This window comes from Schistocerca nitens, chromosome 4 (assembly GCF_023898315.1).
Source record: "Schistocerca nitens isolate TAMUIC-IGC-003100 chromosome 4, iqSchNite1.1, whole genome shotgun sequence".
Taxonomy (NCBI): domain Eukaryota; kingdom Metazoa; phylum Arthropoda; class Insecta; order Orthoptera; family Acrididae; genus Schistocerca; species Schistocerca nitens.
The window spans coordinates 481,251,255-481,271,845 of NC_064617.1; the positions used below are offsets into that span (position 1 = coordinate 481,251,255).

Sequence of the window (20,591 nt, forward strand, 5' to 3'; positions counted from 1 at the left end):
ATATCTAGCGGCAGTAGATCTCCGTATGCACGCAAACGCACGCGCGCACACGCACACGCACACGCACACATACACACACACACACACACACACACACACACACAATAGGGAGACTTGTCATGGTTGTCAGGAGAACGCCGCAGCTGTAAATCACGTTCCAAAATTTAAAAACTGGTAACCCATTGCTCAACTCCACCTCTTTAGGATTTGGCTGAAAAGAACTAAGTTCTACAACAACCCACCGTCCCCTTTTACACAAGAAGCGAAAGCTCCAAGAAAGAAAATAACATCAGAATAAACTGTCATTGATATACTGAAATGACACAAAATAGAACGACGCAGTTTGAAACCATGGCGTTAATAGCAATAATTTTACATAGGTTTTTGCTGTATAACTACTCGCAGACTAACTTGTAAATCAAGTTTATGCCGGAGTAATTTACTATTGATGTATGTCAAACCTATAATTTTCCTGTGTATTTCACTGATTGTCTTGCGATGCCTTGCGTACTAAAGAACAATGCCAAGTTCGGCATATTTCCTGAGATAACCTTCACAAATCGTACTGCGGGGCAGTACACAGCGGATTTAAAGAAAAGCGATTTCTGAGACCTGTTTGTGGGAGATTCTATGAGGACTCCTGCTCAGAACAGCGGCTGCCATGTCGCTCCTTGCTGCAGGTGGACACATCTGAGGTTTACTGTATCACTCTTTTCCTGTCTGGTGCTAGCTTTTTCATCTCTACATAACTGTTACAGCCAATATCTTTTGTTATCTGTTCCATATATGCACGTTTTGTCTGCCGCTACCTATTTTTCTTTTGTCCCACTATTGTTTCTCCCAAAATTGGGTTACCTATTACTGAACTGCGTATCAGATATTCCACTAACCTGTCCCTTCTGCGTGTAAGGGTCTTCCAGGAAACAGGCTGCACTGCTGTCAGTTATTGCTAAAGAATTAAGGAGACTTTACTAGTTAGTTAGTTACATGTTCCATAGGTCGTCTGAACGATTTTTTCATCGAAATGAAGTGAAACGAGTCAGTTTACAGGATATGAAAGCATTAGTAATTATAACATTACTGAATAATTTATTTTCCGATTCTACACATAAAACTACATTTAAAAACTAGTTTTTTTACAGATACTAGTTTTTAAATAAAAATTTGTTTATGGAATATGAGTTGTCCAGAAGAAAAGATTTTAGTTTAGATTTAAAACCTGCTTTGCTCTCTGTCAAACATTTTTGACGAATTTCATTAGCATGTATAGAAAGGGTGTTCATAAATTAGTTATGCAAAAGTAACCTTTAATTGCGTAAAACGTAAATAACTTACAGAAATGCTTTATAAGTCACTGAATGTAGTACATATTCAAGTTTTATTCCCGCCTAACACAGTTTCCGACATTCCCATGTGGCATGCGCGAATGAGTTACTCAGCCAAAATGGAGTCGTATAAAAGTGCAGAGCTTTCGCAATGTTGTTTATGGTTTCATGCAACCATATCCGCTACTACAGTTCTGAGACAATTCAGGACAAAATATCGCAAGCCACCACCTCGAAGAAAAAACTGTTATTAATTGGTACAGTCGCTTCACCGAAACTGGCTGTGCATCGCATAGGACGCCGTGTCATGTTCGCCCAGTAGTATCTGACGCAGCAGTTGAACAAATTCGGTAGTCTTGCATTCGTAGGCCGGGTAAATCAACGAGACGTGCCAACTTACAATTGAATATTCCTAGTGTTACTGTGTGGAAGGTATTAGACAAATGGTTATCCTTTCAAACCCTACAAATTGGAATTGTTCTAAGCTTTAAGAGAAAGTGACAAAGGAAAAAGGAGCAAAGTTTTATGTAGACCTGTTTAACGAAATGCAGACTGAAGTCGATTTTATTATTAAAATTGTGTTCAGTGACGGAGCAATCACACGATCATCGAAATATTCATTCAGGAAATTAAAGACGTCGGCCGTGCGATGTGGCCGGGCACCATCTTGCATAAACCACGAGGTGTTCGCAGTGTCGTCTAAGGCAGTTTGTACCACCACAAATTCACGAAGAATGTCCAGATAGCGTGATGCAGTAATCGTTTCGGATCTGAAAAATGGGCCAATGATTCCTTTGGAAGAAATGGCGGCCCAGACCAGTACTTTTTGAGGATGCAGGGACGATGGAACTGCAACATGGGGCTTTTCGGTTCCCCATATGCGCCAGTTCTGTTTATTGACGAAGCCGTCCAGGTAAAAATAAGCTTCGTCAGTAAACCAAATGCTGCCCACATGCATATCGCCGTCATCAATCCTGTGCACTATATCGTTAGCGAATGTCTCTCGTGCAGCAATGGTAGCGGCGCTGAGGGGTTGCCGCGTTTGAATTTTGTATGGATAGAGGTGTAAACTCTGGCGCATGAGACGATACGTGGACGTTGGCATCATTTGGACCGCAGCTGCAACACGGCGAATGGAAACCCGAGGCCGCTGTTGGATCACCTGCTGCACTAGCTGTGCGTTGCCCTCTGTGGTTGCCATACGCGGTCGCCCTACCTTTCCAGCACGTTCATCCGTCACGTTCCCAGTCCGTTGAAATTTTTCAAACAGATCCTTTATTGTATCGCTTTTCGGTCCTTTGGTTACATTAAACCTCCGTTGAAAACTTCGTCTTGTTGCAACAACACTGTGTTCTAGGCGGTGGAATTCCAACACCAGAAAAATCCTCTGTTCTAAGGAATAAACCATGTTGTCTACAGCACACTTGCACGTTGTGAACAGCACACGCTTACAGCAGAAAGACGACGTACAGAATGGCGCACCCACAAACTGTGTTGTCTTCTATATCTTTCACATCACTTGCAGCGCCATCTGTTGTTGAAAATTGTAACTACTGTAATTTCGAAAGTTTGTCCGCCTGAAAATGTACTGTTGTCCCAAGCATATTGCAACAAACGGTGTATTTCTATCGCTGCTCGTTTAGTTTTTATTGCCGTTTCAAATATACCGGTTATTTTTGAAACACCCTGTATATATATATATATATATATATATATATTTTTTTTTTTTTCTGAAAGTGCGATTAGGATGCCTAACTCCTTGAAGAGGTACCGTACCGACCGCGGGTATTTTTGCTGTGCAAGCAGTACTTTCATTCTAGGTGATTAGTTACCGCAGAAAAGTTTCTCAAAAGACGTTGTTGAGTGTAAATATGCAAAATATATTAGGGCGCTGATTCGTTTGTTTCCAAGACTAGCAATTATGCAAAGGGCAAAAGTGGCTGAACTTAACTGTTTGAGAAGCTCAGTAATACGCATCAAGCTTTCATTTATATGTTCACCCAAAAATGTGGAGTATTCATCCCTGTTCAAGTGCTACATCAGTAACTAGTATTACTCTCTTTGATACAGAAAACTGAATATAGCGTGCTTTCTCAAAAATCAGATTTAGGGAGAGTCCATTTCCTGAAAACTACTTAACAATTCTTTGAAAAAATCATTTACAATTTCTTCTGTAGCTTTCTCTTCAATGCGATTAGTTATAACACTTGTGTCGACAGCAAACAGTAGCAACTCTGTTCGATTAATGTTAAATGGAGGATAATTCACACAGTCATATAAGGATTATGAGTGGACCCAAAATTGAACCCAGCGTCGCTCGCTTTGTGGTTGTGCCTGACTTAATCCCTTACACGAATCTAGGAACTCCAGATATAAAGAAATTTGACACGTTATTCTGATGAGATGCTAAAAAAATTGTAGAAATTGAAGCGTATGGGCAAAGTCATATACCGTCTACTATGTCGACTCCGCATGAAGGAACTAATTTAGAGAAACCTCAGAAAAAAAAGAGAATGTCAACCCTGTTCTTCATTAATACTTGTCCAAAGTCTTAATCAAGTGTAAGGTACTCCAAAGTAGTTAAAACACACTGTAAGGCGTAAAAGCGAGACGGAATCAACAATTAGAATATAGATTATTGAACACGTCGGATATAGTACGTACGTAGGTAAAAAGGAAATGGCACAAGACACAGCCTTTCCAGGGTACTAGGAATCTACGACTTGCGTCCTGTATAATATAACTTACGAAGGTTCCAGTCGGGACTCCAAGTCCACAAAATGCATTACGATACAGCTCAAAGCAAAGTACTCAAATGAAGTGTTCCACAGAGCCCACATACCAATTTACGTACGTTTCACTAATTATGTATGCATTGCATGCAAAACAGCACATATTCTATATCAGGCATTCTCATGGAAGCACTTCTAATGTTGAAGTCTATACAATCAATGTCTCTCACTTTTATAATTTTCAGATACTTCACCTTTCTCCAAGATCTTTTATTAGATTTTCTATTTTTGTATAAGTTTCAGGAGTAGTTTGATGGGTGCTAGTTTGATTCTGGGTGAAAGAGTTATGCTTTTGTTATGTAGAACGGCCTTCATACGCCTGGGCATTGAGTCAAACAGAGCTAGGATCGCGTGTACAGGTACAGCTGCACATGCAGCTTCAACACGATACCACAGTTCATCAAGAATAGTGACGGCGTATTGTGACGAGCCAGTTGCACGGCCACCATTGACCAGACGTTTTCAGTTGGTGAGAGATCTGGAGAATGTGCTGGGCAAGGGCAGCAATCGAACATTTTCTGTATCCAGAAAGGCCCGTACAGAACCTGCAACATGCGGTCGTGCATTATCCTGGTGAAATGTAGGGTTTCGCAGGGATCGAATGAAGGGTAGAGCCACGGATCGTAACACATCTGAAATTTAACGTCAACTGTTCAAAGTGCCGTCAATGCCAACAAGAGGTGACCGAGACGTGTAACCAATGGCACCCCATATCATCACGCCGGGTGATACGCCAATACTGCGATGACGAATACACGCTTCCAATGTGCGTTCACAGCGATGTCACCAAACACGGATGCGACCATCATGATGCTGTAAACAGAATGAAACTGGATTCTTCCGAAAAAATGACGTTCTGCCATTCGTGCACCCAGGTTCGTCGTTGAGTACACCATCGCAGGCGCTCCTGTCTGTGATGCAGCGTCAAGGGTAACCGCAGCCACGGTCTCCGAGCTGATAGTCCATGCTGCTGCAAACGTCGTCGAACTGTTCGTGTAGATGGTTGTTGTCTTGCAAGCGTCCCCATCTGATGACTCAGGTGTCGAGACGTGGCTGCACGATCCGTTACAGCCATGCGGATAAGACGCCTGTCATCTCGACTGATAGTGATAGGAGGCCGTTGGGATCCAGCACGGCGTTCCGTATTATCCTCCTGAACCCACCGATTCCATATTCAGCTAACAGTCATTGGATCTCGACCAACGTGAGCACCAATGGCGCGATACGATAAACCACAATCGCGATAGGCTACAATCCGACGTTTATCAAAGTCGGAAACGTGATGGTACGCATTTCTCCTCCTTGCACGAGGCATCACAACAACGTTTCACCAGGCAACGCCGGTTAACTGCTGTTTGTGTATGAGAAATCGGTTGGAAACTTTCCTCATGTCAGCACGTTGTAGGTGTCGGCACCGGCGCCAACCTTGTGTGAATGCTCTGAAAAGCTAATCATTTGCATATCACAGCATCTTCTTCCTATCGGTTAAATTTCGCGTCTGTAGCACGTCATCTTCGTGGTATCTCCAAGGTGCTTCACTTTTAATTTACAGGCAGTGTATGTCATGACCTACCCGCTGTTCGTTGACAGGACGTTTCTCAGTTGACAGTACAGTTATCTACAACGTGACATCACCCGCTGTTTTACTGCCTGCAGCTCAAACTGTCTAAAAAATGAATCCATTGAGATGGAAGTTAACACTACAATCGTTTTCGATTTGGGTTGTCGTTTAGGTGAAATAGGTTCCCCGGTACTTTTTCTGGGGAGACATACCACAACTTCACTAACATTCGCAGTAGCAATACTAACAAAAGAAGTAATCCACATGGAACGTCTAAAACAAAAAGCATACATCAAGGCCATTACCAGTAAAACTGCATTTCCGTACAATCGATGTCTGGAGATTAAAGAATCTAGCCCTTTCAGATCCTGTGGCTATAACTGTGCACATTAACTTTTACTGTGTCTTAACTCAAACAAAAGCATTTTTTTTCTAGTGGGAACCTGAGGTACACATTTGTTCATGTTCAACCTTTTCATCATGCGCAAGTGCTGCCAACTGTTGGGCATCACAATGAAAATATCAGCAAGTGAACGTAGGAGTGAGCAGCAGCTCGTGGCCATCAGAATACACTGTATAATTGAATATTGTCATTGGTTTTCTGCGTGACAATTATTGAATGATCGCTTGACTATTTATTACAACAGAAAAATGTCGTAGTTTTTTTAGTCCATGAAACGAAGCCAAGGGCACAAAGTATATTTTGAAAACGGCTACATATTTTTGTATAAATTTTGCATATAAAATCATTAAAAAATCATCGAACAGCTTTACAACATAAAGAAAAATTTTGCTTCCTCCAGAAAAAATTCAGGTCTAAAAGGGTTAAAGACTGTGGAAGCATACGTTACTAAAGAAACGATGGGTGTAACAGACAATTATGGTCATCAGATTCAAAACAGTAATTTGATTAACAGCTAAACATTTGTTTGATTTAACACATGTTGTCGTATCAAAACAGATATTGCTGTATTGTCACGCATTCTTGCCTTATTTGTCAATGCAGATGTGAAGTTCCAATGAAATGATTAAAACACGGTGCTCTGGGACAGCTCGTGGCAAACATATCGATAGTATGATGAATAGCCAACTGAAGAGCAGATACACTTGAAATGACGCATCACTTCCACACATCGCTCTTGTCAAGATTGCATTACTTTATTCTACAAATAAAACTTCTTTTATGAATATTGTCAATGTCCGGTCATAACTTTTACCGCGAATTTTTTCTCCAGCGACTTCGGATTATTTAATACAGGTTATGGGTAGAGACAGGTTAGTAGAGAAGAATGAAACAAGCAACATACATCAATCTGGAAACCATTGGCTTCTCCAGTTCGACTTCTTACGACTGAGTACATGAAAATTTCGTAACGGAGTCCACGGAGATCCAAACTGCAGATAAGCCCTTGTGGACAAACGCATTACAACAAGCGTTCCACGTGAGCGCAGGCTTCAGAACGTCTCCTCATCGATGTCCGTGCAAAACGCCAGGCGCGTCCCGAATACTTTGACAACCATCCACAATATGTTCCCGTAGTTCATCGACACTGCCAACAGAGCTGGAATACACCCATGCTTTTAAATACCGCCGCATAAAAAAACCAAACATAGCCGTAGACATTAAAAGTGTTGTAAGTTGGCATGACTGCGCATGTGCATACGTCGTATCGGCGAAATCAGTCGTTTCTGGACTAATGTTTAATCGGATTATTTGCTTTTTTTCATCGTCCTCTACTCGCCTGTTTCGTTTTCTATCCTGCGTCTATTAACCATCAAACATCTATTGTACACTGACATAGAGCTTCACAGATAAATGACCTTATTGGACGGTAGAAAGCACACATCGTTTTTGAAAATGTTCTATTCTATTTTAGCCGTTCGAGCTGCAGTACTACCCTTTTGAGTGTTCGAAATGCCGAGTTATGGAGTCTCCTTGTTAAGTCCTCACTAAAATAACACATCAAACATCAGTAGAAGTATAGAAAATGACGGAGGTCCCAAAACTGTCATTTAAAATATTGTAGCTACTAACGCCGTTCGCTTGTCAACGTCGAGACTGATCGACAGGGCCACGGTTTCAAGATTCCACCACTTTCGATGCAGATATTGATAAATTTCCATGCTGTCTAAACAACTACAAGTTAATACTTCATGGGTGACATTTTTGTATAGTTATAAGGGGCGATAAAGTTTCCAGATGCGTCCAAACAGGAACAATATTCTGTTGTTCTCTTCTTGGATTCCGAAGGACAAACACCGGCAGACTGAAGAATATGTATGGGACAGCATGTCGGTCGAAAATCACCACGTAGAATAGGGTGCTGCTGCTTCATGATAACGCACGTCCGAATATTGCAAATGTCATAATGCAGAAATTACGCCAACTCAAGAGGGAAACACCCGGACACCCGTCCTTTAGTCCCGATCTCCCCACACGCGATTATCACGCTTCCGTTCCATTACAAAAGTCATCGAAGGGTCGATGACTCCTGTCAGACGAGCATGTGCAGCAGGCAGTTATAGACTTCTCCACGCAGCAGGAAACGGTGTTTACCAAACGAATATCTTCGTCCCGGTGCATCGATGGGATGATTGCCTCAATGCCCAAGCTGATTTTGCCTGATACGCATACCGATTCTGGACTGTACGGCCTTCGTACTGAAACTTTTTGATCGTCCCTTATGTCTCTGTGTCTATTTCATCGCGTGCAATAAGGTCCAAACAGCAAGATTATTTTGTTTAGCCTTTTTGCGCCTTTCTGTTCGTCCTACGAGGTCAGCACTGTACCCTCCCGTCATTAAACCAGCCGGCCGGCCAAAACACTTCCGGTCAGTTACACATTCACGTTTTTACACTTTATGATTAGATTAGATTAGATTAGATTAATACTTGTTCCATGGATCATGAATACGATATTTCGTAATGATGTGGAACGAGTCGAATTTTCCAATACATGACATAATTAGGTTAATTTAACAACATACTTAAGTTAATATAACAACTTTATTTTTTTGTTTTTTGTTTTTCTTTATTTTTTATTTTTATTTTTTTAATATTTTTTTCTTTTTTTTCTTAATTTATATCTAAAAATTCCTCTATGGAGTAGAAGGAGTTGTCATCCAGAAATTCTTTTAATTTCTTCTTAAATACTTGTTGGTTATCTGTCAGACTTTTGATACTATTTGGTAAGTGACCAAAGACTTTAGTGCCAGTATAATTCACCCCTTTCTGTGCCAAAGTTAGATTTAATCTTGAATAGTGAAGATCATCCTTTCTCCTAGTATTGTAGTTATGCACACTGCTATTACTTTTGAATTGGGTTTGGTTGTTAATAACAAATTTCATAAGAGAGTATATATACTGAGAAGCTACTGTGAATATCCCTAGATCCTTAAATAAATGTCTGCAGGATGATCTTGGGTGGACTCCAGCTATTATTCTGATTACACGCTTTTGTGCAATAAATACTTTATTCCTCAGTGATGAATTACCCCAAAATATGATGCCATATGAAAGCAATGAGTGAAAATAGGCGTAGTAAGCTAATTTACTAAGATGTTTATCACCAAAATTTGCAATGACCCTTATTGCATAAGTAGCTGAACTCAAACGTTTCAGCAGATCATCAATGTGTTTCTTCCAATTTAATCTCTCATCAATGGACACACCTAAAAATTTGGAATATTCTACCTTAGCTATATGCTTCTGATTAAGGTCTATATTTATTAATGGCGTCATACCATTCACTGTACGGAACTGTATGTACTGTGTCTTATCAAAATTCAGTGAGAGTCCGTTTACAAGGAACCACTTAGTAATTTTCTGAAAGACAGTATTGACAATTTCATCAGTTAATTCTTGTTTGTCAGGTGTGATTACTATACTTGTATCATCAGCAAAGAGAACTAACTTTGCCTCTTCATGAATATAGAATGGCAAGTCATTAATATATAATAAGAACAACAAAGGACCCAAGACTGACCCTTGTGGAACCCCATTCTTGATAGTTCCCCAGTTTGAGGAATGTGCTGATCTTTGCATGTTACGACAACTACTTATTTCAACTTTCTGCACTCTTCCAGTTAGGTACGAATTAAACCATTTGTGCACTGTCCCACTCATGCCACAATACTTGAGCTTGTCTAGCAGAATTTCATGATTTACACAATCAAAAGCCTTTGAGAGATCACAAAAAATCCCAATGGGTGGTGTTCGGTTATTCAGATCATTCAAAATTTTACTTGTGAAAGCATATATGGCATTTTCTGTTGAAAAACCTTTCTGAAAACCAAACTGACATTTTGTTAGTACTTCATTTTTACAGATATGTGAAGCTACTCTTGAATACATTACTTTCTCAAAAATTTTGGGTAAGAGGCACACCGTTGTTTAACCAGGCGCGCAGTAGTATCAATTCTCTTCTGTTTCTTCACATCAATTACGTAAATAAAACAGCGCCAGTTCCTTGCTATATTCCGTTTCCCAAATTTATATTTTACCCTCACTGAGCTTCATTCGACAAAGAACTTTCCCTCAACATTTTAAGCTTTTAGCTGTATGGCCTTGTACCAGATACAATACAATATGGCCCTGTAACACTGATTAGCGGAAAGTACCGTTTAAGTTAGTCTCTTCCATGAAATTCACGTGCACGTGTGAATGAGAGTATGATCATACGAATATTATGGGTACTTGGAATGAACAGTCTACTTCAAGGTAAGTTCCGAAAGAAACGTTGAATGGAAAGCTGACGGCAAGAACACATTGCTTTCGGGAAGCCAATGTTTTCCATCCTTAGAAATTGACACTGAAAAATTGCTATTGTTTTCTTTTAATTAAAAACATTTAAGTAGATGAGGTGACAAGAAAGACACATACAGAATTTAATATCGAGGTGCCACATCTCTCTCAAAATAAGGTTTTCTGAAATACATACGTATAAAAACCTGCTGACATATAGTGAAAAATCTTTTCGTTGATGCTAGCAGCGGAATTTTCATAGCAATTCTTCTTTGCAAATACGTAAAAAAAGAAAAAACTATAGATGAAATCTGATTATTTCGTTTCAGTTTTCTCTGAATGTTATCATCAGGCCACGCTAGCGTCCATTTTGTTGTATGTGTTTACTACTGACAAGGAAAATTAACTTAATATCTATTAACATGATTTTAAGAGGTTATTTTATATGACGCGTGCATTTTGGTAGTTAATCTGTTTTCGTCTGTCATTACATGTGAGTCTAGTCCCCTCATAAATTTGTGCGATGTAATAATCTATTCTTGGTTTTCCTCTATGTTAATTTTGTAATTTTTGTAGGTAAATTCCTTTTGGTTTTTCTGATGGAGACACACATAGCCGTTGTCGAAAACAGGCCAAGTTAAATCTTGTTGCAACCGGTTGGTTGTATTATACAGACCATGTTCTTGTATGGTTGCTGACTTACAGCCATCGTTGAAATTGTTCTTATCTAAGTAAATTTATTTTCATCCACACGCTCGCTTATAGAACTTTAGTCTTCATAAAAAGTGCAACAACAGCCCCAGTGATCTTGAGTGTACCAGAAGGTATAATGCTAAATACCGCTGAAAAATTTTACTAAACCTCATATTCAGTTAGCATTAACACCGCTGAGCTTTCCTTGCAGAACTCTCAGTTACCAAAATGGTGAAATTTCGTAATTATTATTAAATTTCTCTAAAGTGTAGACTAGTATTTGATGGAGAAGTTTGCAGATATATAGTCAAGTCTAAAGAGAAGGGAAAAGTTTATTTTAAATTGATAAACTAAAATTGAAAACCGTAATTTCTTAGAAAATAACGCGATATGGATCAAAACGTTCCTGTTTCAAAAAATATAGTTAGAAATATACGTGTTGTTTTATAGATTTAATATTTGAATCAGCAATGTTCTGCTTACTAAAACGAGTTTAATGTGGGGTTTCAGGAAATCTCCAACAAATTTAATGACGATGTGTCGCATTCCTCTCAAAATAAGGTTTGTAATTTTTCTGTTGCAAATCTGTATCCTTTTCCTTAAGCTTCAATTTTTTTTGAAAGCATGGCAGTTAAGTCGTGCATGTGTATTTCTTTGATTTTTCTATAAAAGATAGGATTTAGATCATTTATCAGGAAGGAGGTTAATGAAAATTAAAATATACTCTACAGGAAAATTTGAAAAATGTTGTAGTTAACGGTCAAGTAGAGGAATCGTAACTGAATCGCGTACTACTTATGTAAAAGCAAGAAGTGTAGCATTCTGTGTAACAACAAACGCCAGACTCATCACTTTTACTATCTGCCTATGAAATAAACTTCAGTCTAGTCTTGAGGATCACTAGATTTGGCCCGGTTTTCAAAAGCTATTATTTCAAAGTAGTACCGAAGTAATTTAATTCCACTGAAATTTTCATCCCCGCTACGGCGACCTTCATGGTTCACACTTGAAATTTATGTTGGAACAAAATGAAATGGTTTTGTAGCACTCACACAATATTCTGGGAAGCCTCGTTGCCATCTTCAAATATTGTTCAAATTTTGTTACATTGTAACCCTTTGAGTAAGCCATTCTACACTGCTTGTAAATTTATCATAAACTAAATTTAGTAAAAACTAGTTATTTATCAGTCCGAGTTGGCTATGTACAATTAGAGCATTTATTTAGTGTTGCTTGTTACTTTAGCCTTAACATCTGTCAGCTTTATTAACACTAATTGTATTATTGGCAAGAACAACTACTTATCGCAAAAGGATGCAAGAAAAAAACATTTCTTGGATGTAATCTAACTCTAGCTGCGTTCCAGAAACTAAATTTGAAAGGCTGTTAACGATTCACACTAGATTGTTTTTAGCGTACATTCTCATGACATTTCCAGTTCTCTCGAAACACGTTAAAGATTCAAACCTTAGAAATATAGATTTTGTCCTAATGTCAATAATCAAGGATGCCAATTACAGCAGTCGCATTGATCAACATTTTTAAGAGCAGTCGAACGCTTTTCTTCGCTGTTCCACATGTCACTCATTATTTTGGTAGGAATCTCATTTAAGGACTGAATATTCTTATTGACGACCAAGAAAAACGGAAGCAGTTCGCTGTTGCTGACACTCGATTGACTGACTTCCGCAACAATAAGTCACCAAATTTTACGAGGTGTTATTTGTATGTACGAAATGAAGTCAACACGAGAAGCTTACTCCATATTCTGAACCACTAAAAGGAGTCTAAAGTAATATTAAACTATTCCAGTATGTTATTAGAAAAGGCTGCTTCACTCACTTCAATTTCTAGGATAAAACGACCCATTTTGGGTGCCTCGAGGGAAGAAAAGTTGTCTCTCTCTTTCATCAACACCAGGTAGCATTATTCTACAGCTACGAATTCATTGCAACTAAACACAAATTACACCACAGTGCATCCTCATGGAATAAAAATATTGCTAAGAAAGTAAAGAACAATCGACAACCATTCAGAAGCTGTTACAAAGACGGCTTCGCATGGAATGGTTATAATCGCCAAAACAGCAACATTCGCACATTCGACGAATAAATGCAGATTACGCTCAGGACGGACTGGCGTAGATAGCAGGGGTTGCCCACCACAACAAAACACTGAAAACGGATAACAAAATTTTCCGTGTTGGACCACTCAAGACAGCCTCGTTTAGGTAGGTGCTACCTCTCTCTTGGTGGATCGAATATTCGTCAACAGAAGAGAAAGTGTACAACGTAAAACAGTTTGAACATGCAGGTCATAGAGTATATTATTGAGTGATATTCATCACGGACTTAAATCAGCGGACTTGGAACTCGGTGGTGCACTTTACCTGCTTCCACTCCAGTGTCTGCCTGGTACAGCAACCGTTACGAATTATTTCAAAAATAAAACAATCTTGTTTGCAAACTAATGATTATTAAATAACGCGTTTCTCCCTTTTGCGGCATCATCACGCAAAAATGGCCCCAATAACAGTACTTCCATATTTTGCATTCAATTAAGAACATTCATTTGGATCATTATTGTTTTAAGAATTATTATTGGAACAATAGGAAGTTTAAATCAAATATTATTACGGTTACTTCTAGCATACTCATCAAACACCCGCCTGAGATGAATAATTAGGTTACTAATTATTTAATATTCTGCAAATAAGCATTCGTCAAAACGTGCGAGATAGGACGTAGTCCTTATACCCACCAACTCCTCAGACGTAGGGGCGTAGAAATAGGACCACGACTTCAAATCTGCTCAAAAGTGCTATCATCTGTACACACAGCAGTAATTTCCTCAAAACAGATATGTAATCATATACGTCGAACTGGGGGAAAACAGTTTCCTCCACTTGCACGTATATCGTTACATGACTGTCATATACGTAGAACAGGAGGAAAACTGTTTTCCTCCAGTTCGACGTATATGGTTACCCGTCTGTTTTGAGGAAATTACTACTATGTATACAAGTGATGCCACTTTTGTACAGGTATGTATGCGTGGTCCTATTTCTGCGCTTCTACGTCTGAGGATGCTGATGTGTTTAAGGTCTATGTCCTATCTTGAACGTTATGACGAATGCTTATAAGCAGAAAACTACGTAATGTGATGATGCCCCAAAAGGGTGAAATGCATTATTAAGTAATATTTTGCAACTAACACTGTTTTCTTTTTGAAATCCTTAGTATAAAGTGTTCAAGGCGATCAAGACAGAAACCCTTAATGGGTGAAAGCACCGGCCTTTTAATTTTACCTGAGCTAAGGATGCTTTTACATTAGAGTGCATACATGCTGGCACAGTTTTTTCTGACAGTTCCGACAAGGACATTTTCTTTTCAGTACACTCACTTGTTTACTCTGTTTGGAGAACAGTAATAAACAAAGGCTTAAGCGGAATAGACTAATATGATATTTCGAACTTATCGTTTGTATGTATAATTTATAATCTACTAAAACTATTTACAGTTTCTTGACAATATTACCGAAACTTAAGTAATCATCCGATAACTGGGAACGACTCCTGTTAATATTCTTCGTACCAAAGTTTTGCTACACACCACGCAGAGTAAAACGTAATCTTGCCAGATTATCTACCATATCGAGAGTAGTATGATTTTCGTAAAAGAAGTGTATTAATCCAAATCCTCGATTGTTGACAGAATCCTTAATTACGACGAAAATATAGATCTATAGTATTTACAATCAAATTAAGACTCTCAACGATCAAAGGATCGACTGACCTGTGTTTATAAAAACACAGGTATTTCTCCAAGAGTTTTATATACTGTGTTCCCATACATCAGTAAAAGGTTGCTCAAGAACTCAACTGGAGAACAACGAATAGGTGATTATGAGAATCATGAGATTTCTGCGCATATGACTGGCGTATTCTTTGCAGAGATAGAAACTTTGGGTACATATTCCTAGAACTGGAAAACACGACAGAGAGAAGTTACCCTGTTTATTGCTTGAACGACTTACGAGGCCGACAAATAGGACGCTGCAAATACGTAACAATTAAAATTTCAACAAATTCATGTGTTTTACAGGATGACAAAGGACTGACATCACATTTATCTTGTCTATATGCTAACTTTCAGTGCCAAGAAATCGTTCGTCTATTTGTCTTTTTGGAAAGCAAACAACAACGGCGTAATTCAATGCTGATTCTAGTACACGTCAGAATAATCTAACAGGAGACTGACTTCCCACATTCATTTTTTTTTTTTTCACTTGAGAAGATGGTGCCAATTTTAAGCTTGCGCGACACACATCATATGGCCACACGAATCGGCAGCAAAGAGATTAAGGCTGCCAATTCATTTCATGTTAGACGGTATCCAGTGTACTTTACGCCAAGTTTATGAAGCATCTCTTACGTAAACAGAACAGCTTCACCAGTGATTGCGAGACTGACCTTGAAAAGAGGATTGTGGCGTATCAGTCAGCGCTGGCTGACGGAGGAAAATTCACGCATTCGCGAGTCACAAGAAGTTCTGAAAGGTGTACGAGCATTAGAACTTCTACTCTTGGCTCTATTTTTCGCCTTTTCTCTAAATATGTGTCGTAAAAAAAAAAAGAAAAGCAAAAAGCCGTTCTTTTTGATAGCGAGTTAATGTAGCTACCAACTGCCACTTTGATGCAATGTATTAGCTAGCGAGACTGGCGGATGATTACTTGTCGATTCTGTGCAGCAGAATTAACGTTTTTCCGTTTTCCAGACGTAGAACGATATGTAAGTGATTTCCCACACTTATTTCTGTGAGTGCCGGAGCATTTCCACAATTATATTGCTTTGTAGATTGGCCCACGAATCAGACACCTGATGTGCAGTTTGATGCAGAATATATTGTGTTACAAGAACATAAGCCAACAGAAGAATATCACGTAATAACGCCAGAAACAAGCAGTGACAACAATTATAATAAAACGGTCCAACACTCCTAATGAAACCAGCATATCGCCAGCCGGTCACACATTCATTGTCACACCATATGAATCCTTATTCCAAGTTTCTAAGACTGCGGTTATATATCCTGTTCTATCCGATCAAAATCGTATACATATCCAATCAAACTTCGACGAAATGTCAGTCCGGTGCAAAAACTGATAACAACATCTTATTATAGAGAAATATTAAATATTTCTGGAGAGAATTACTTTAAATATATTAGCCACACGTCGGAACACTCGCCCATTTCCTTATTATCGCTCGCCAAGCCCTTATTTCACTACTTTGAACTGTTTAGTCAGTACTGAAGTGTTATGATTTAGATGATGCAGGCTGTATTCAGATGTGGTGAAGGTGTCCGTAAATATTGGCCACCGTTTCGCAAACGTTCTTAGTTCTAGTAGGACGCCGGCCTAATTCTGCATCTTCACACTACACATACAATATTTACAGTGCCCACGAAAAGCATAGTCCACCGTATTTGACTGTGGCTGACGTAGAACGCTTTCTGCAATGAATGTGCCCAATACGTTGATTCAGAATTGTCCCTGAGACCCAGAAAAATAGAGACCCTGAGATAAATGTCGTCACACTGGTTGATAACGAGAAGTCATAGAAAGTGGTAAACCACTGACAAATTAACCCCGGCAAAGGGTATATTACGATGTAGCGTACACAATACAGGTTACCTGAAAAGTCTCACACACAAGATACAACACAAATTACAATCACAAAATTTGTTCAACGCTCTGTCCTCGAGGTACACACAGGCATGTGGGCGAAAATATTTACGACGATGGCCGAACTGTAGTGTAGGTTAGCTGCATCACGACCGTCGTTGATTCTTTGTGAAAATGCGCCACCTAATAGGCGAGATATTCGCATTACACACCGGGGACTACTGTGCCCTCGAAAGCACTCTCCATGGGATTCAAAGTCCAATCAACGTCCCACCTTCCGGCGGCTCCGGTGCGACGAATATAGTCATTCGGAATCGTGCTATCCAACCAGTTTCTGAAGTCCAACGCTTCGGGCACCAAGTAAAATAAATACGCTGGGATAAATACTTTCCTAAAAGCGAGAAATCGCGGACGGCTACACTGAGCACCGATGTAACGCGTCCCCTGGAGCAAAGTCCATCGAAGTCAAGTGCAGCCAGCGTCGCACCCTTCCAGTGGCACAGGTGCATAATTTCGGAATCGTGTACGCGGACCAGTTTCTGAAGTGGAGTTTTTCGGACATCTTGTAGAAACCCTGAGAGGAATGCTTCGCTAAAAGCGAGACATCACTGATAAGGTGACTCTGTGCACCGGAAATTTAACCCATCCTCAGCAGCGTCGCTCCCTTTCGGGGGCCATGTGAAGAATATAGTGTTTCACAATCGCGTATTCAATGTTTCTATAGCGGAACTTTTCGGGCACCTTGTGCAGTAAAGACACTGAGAAGAATGCGTCGCTAACAACGGTATATCACTGACGAGTCTACACCCACAGCACTATTGGAAGCAAATTATTTACCTCCCTGCATTGCTACGTCCTTGAATCTTCGTGAATACGAACCACAAATAGATCTTTACACTGTGGACCGAAGATCTGACGCACCCTGATAGGCATAGACCTTCGGATTTAAGTCTGACCAGCGTCGCACCCTTCCGGCGGTCTAGTGCGGCGAATTAGTGCTTCGTGCCTGGTTTTTGACCTGGGACATTTCGTACACCCTTTATATTAAAGGCACTGCGGAGCTAAAACCGATAAATCACTGACGGCGATACACCGGAGGTACTATTGGAAGCAAATTATCGAGTCGCCCTGCGCAGCTGCGGAGGCGAAGGCGGCGGCGGCGACGGCGACGGCGCGGCCAGCCGGCGACACACCCCCGCGCGCCTGACTCACCACGTCTGCGGAGGCCTGGGGCGCCGCCCCCCACCAGCGGCCGGCGGTGGCGGCTGCGGCGGCGGCGGCGGCCGTCGCGTCGCCCCCAGCGTCCATGTGCGGCGCCGAACCGCGCGCCGCTGCGCTCTGAGCGCCGTGTGTCACGAGCCGGCCCCGTGTGCCGAGCTCCGCCTCCGCCACGGCCGCGGCCGGCGGCGGGAATTTTTTCGCGCGCCTCGCCTCTGCCGCGGCCCCCTTCCCGCCGCCCACACGCCGGCCGCCGCGGCGCGTGCGGTGCCGGCAGATGCGCAGCGACGCGCCCGGACGCCCCCACTCTAGCCACCGGCGCAGCTTGCAGCGCCCGCCGCTCGGCGGCGCCACCTGTCGGGACGAGCGCTGGCACCGCCTCCCGTGTAGTGGGGAGAGCGACTTGGCGCTCCCTCCAGAGCCCCCACCACCACAGCGCACAGCCAGAGAAAGCGTACGGAGTACATCTCCGTGCTTCTTAGCTTCTGCGTGCCCCTTATGGCTCGTTAACTACCGCAATACCATAGAGGGGGGAGGAGGTTCTTTGTACCCACCTTCTGAAAAACCGTCATTTCATTCTGGCACTTTATATTACATAATTTTGAAAAAGAAATATTATTTTGATGATTTCTTAGATCCCGTAACTGTTTCAAGTTTTCCAGTAAAAGTTAGCTTAAAAATTTAAGTCTTAGTAGTGAATTTGACTTCGCAACAAATGCCAATTCATATTTTCACGTTCACTATGCTTCTTACATATCTACCTCGACTTGAAACGAATGAAAATCAACGGCAGTTAACGAAATTTGTATTTTTTTTTAATTTTTTGTGGTGGTCATGAGTACCCTCCACTCAGTTTAAACATTACGGGAAATGCGTTGGTATTGCCGAGAGTGTACTAAAGGATATTTTCAGGTTTTCTACTCATACATCATAAACTAAAAAGTATGTTGTTAATAAAAGTTTAACACATTTAGGATTCGTTTTCTTTTTTGGGCAGTGGGTACAGAGTACCCCTCATCCCTTTGGTATTACTGATTATGGAAAATGCATGGGTATTGCTACGGTTAACGTTGGAGCTGCCATAAACGACAAATATATTGGCGAAAAGTGTAAACAGCATTCCTATAGCAGCCTGTATAAGCATCGCTCTGGAACCTCAACAAACAGGAAGATGCCACTGTCAACCGTTTTCGAAAAAAAAAAAAAAAACTATCTGCAACTTTTATGTGTGCTTACACACTTTAAATGATCGCTAGTATTCAAAGACCCGCAGCCGACCGAGGAAAGGCTTAGTTTCAAAAGTGTGAGGCTTTCGGATCGAATATCCCTACCGGAATGTCTCTTTTTTCATTCCCACGTAACTCTAACAACAGATTTATCACGACAGCGCAGGTTTTCAATATTTAATGATTCATTTATTAGTTGCGTAATACTTATCCTGAAAAAGGAGAAATAAATTTTCGTAAGTAGATATAGAACAAAACCAGGTACGATCTGGAGTCGCGCACTGAGTGCTCTGTAAAAACTTAAATATACATATGTTGACAATGCATCCTTTCCAGGAATCGAGAATCTCTAGCATTTTTGCCTCAGTGATTCTGGACGATGTCGGTCGCAGAGTTTCCAAGACTATCGAAAATGTTTTAATTTCAGTAATATAAATGAGACATGAAGTCGTACAGGAGGTAGGCGACCATTATTACAATAATCAGTAGTTCTCCATTCAGATTCACTGGTTGCAACGGTAAAAATCAAGCATAAGGCAAGGAATGACTTTATTGCTCGTATGGCGCGTTTCGCAATTAACGACTATTGCAAGCAGCCATGACGTTTCAAGTTGTATGTGAAACAAATATTCGCAGACAACAGTATAATAAAAAATACAGTTTTCTGTTTTTCTCTTGGCTGTTTTGTGAAATTTGCCTTTTCGCCAAATTTCGTGATTCTAGGCCAGTGGGATACTATAGGTTTTGATGAGTGAGTTTGCGAGTATCGAAATATGTGACGCAAACTGCCATACCTGTCGACTACATTGACCTAGAAGTTAACGTTTAGTATACCGCTAATGGCCTATAGACCTTAGTATGTGACATAAATTTCAGTGTGATACGTCTACCGCTTCCTGAGAAAAGGAGTCCTAACAAACGGACGGACAGACAGAGATAAGAAATGACAAAAAAATATGTGATATAATTACAAATTTACAGTTCTCGGAATTTTCCTTTTGTTGTACGGTGAAACCTTGCTTCTTCTTGATTCTAGGCCAACGGAAATTACACTATAGGTTTTGATGAGTGATTTTGCGACTATTTTTTCTGTTTGCACTGACGTAGAAGTTTCAATGTTTTACATCGCCAAGGGACCATAGACCTCAATAGGTAACGTAAATTTCAACTTGATATGTCAACCCCTCCCTGAGAAAAAGAATTTTTAACACTCGTACAGACAGACAGACGGACGGACAATCAAGTGATCCTAGTATAAGCATTCCGTATTTACCGATGGAGGCACGGAGCTTTAAAAAGAACGCAAAAGAACATTGAATCAAAGCAGTATAGTCATTATTTTTACATT

General features: G+C 40.4%; 1 protein-coding gene across 1 annotated transcript in view; it reads right to left on the reverse strand.

Annotated features, from left to right (window-relative positions):
• Positions 1-18,069, reverse strand: part of LOC126252375 (zygotic gap protein knirps-like) — a 421,698-nt gene extending 403,629 nt beyond the window's left edge. Inside the window, exon 1 of the mRNA XM_049953267.1 lies at positions 18,012-18,069. The gene's annotated coding sequence lies outside the window, so the exon portion shown is untranslated. The remainder of the gene's footprint in view (positions 1-18,011) is intronic.
• Positions 18,070-20,591: the final 2,522 nt, after the last annotated feature.